Genomic DNA, 1,062 nt, shown 5'->3' on the forward strand with positions numbered 1-1,062 from the left:
TTAGCCAATCAATCGGCAGAGGGATTAGAGACCCTACAAAGAGAGGTGAACTCTTTGGCAGAGGTTTTAATACAACATAAAATCGCATTGGACTATCTGTTAAGCCGAGAGGGAGGATTGTGTATGTGGCTAAATACTACCTGTTGTCATTATATTAACGAAAGTGGAATAATTGAAACAAATGTGGAGAAATTGCATAAAATAGCTGAAAATGTAAGAAAAACATACCAACCAACTGGAGATTGGTGGTCGTGGCTGACATCTTGGTTACCAAATTTAGGATGGATGAGAGGCATAGTTTATACAGTATTTTTAATTGTGATAATAGGATTGGTTCTATGTATGTGTTTACCTTGCATAATGCAATGCTTACAGAGAATGATGCATAAAATGATAGATGGAATGTTGGGTAAAAAAGTTATGATGCTCCAAGCATATCAGAAAATTTCCTTAGAGGATTGTGAGAAATATGATGATGTCACTGCAAAATAGATATTTGCAGTAACAAGAAAAAGGGGGGAATGAGAGGACCACACCCTAAAAATGGCGCTGGCTCTGGTTTAGTTTGGGTGAATAGGGGCACTCAAGATGCTAGCAAAATCAGATGAGTTGGTATTTAGGAAGATGTTACCATATAAGGTAATAAGGTTCTTTGGCTTCTGCGATTGGTTTACATTACATGAGGTGATGTTACCATATAAGGTAATAAGGTTCTTTGGCTTCTGCGATTGGCTTACATTACATGAGGTGATGTTACCATATAAGGTAACAAGGTTCATTGGCTTCTGCGATTGGTTTACATTACATGGGGTGATGTAGGGAGAAGGTATAAAAGATAGATAAGCCCGATAGAGGGCGCTGCAGTCTTGGTAACACTCTCTGAGTGTGCTGCAGTCCTGCGCAGTAATAAATGGTGTTTTGTTTCTCTTGACTTTCGGTTTCCTGACTCCTTCTTCCAGCGGCGGGCCACCAGCCTTAGGGCTTGTGGGTTTCGGCGACCCCTCAGTTTGCTACATATGTATGTGATTGAAGTTTGTTTGATTACTGGGAGCGTGGAATCCC

The 1,062-nt window shown here is 40.3% G+C and overlaps 1 long non-coding RNA gene across 1 annotated transcript; it reads left to right on the forward strand.

Annotated features, from left to right (window-relative positions):
• Positions 1-500: 500 nt before the first annotated feature.
• LOC121918819 lies at positions 501-931 on the forward strand. Its single transcript, XR_006101309.1, has 2 exons — positions 501-647; positions 774-931. It is a non-coding gene; the product is annotated as an uncharacterized LOC121918819 (long non-coding RNA).
• The last annotated feature ends 131 nt before the right edge of the window (positions 932-1,062 follow it).

Source organism: Sceloporus undulatus, unplaced genomic scaffold, assembly GCF_019175285.1.
Source record: "Sceloporus undulatus isolate JIND9_A2432 ecotype Alabama unplaced genomic scaffold, SceUnd_v1.1 scaffold_41272, whole genome shotgun sequence".
Taxonomy (NCBI): domain Eukaryota; kingdom Metazoa; phylum Chordata; class Lepidosauria; order Squamata; family Phrynosomatidae; genus Sceloporus; species Sceloporus undulatus.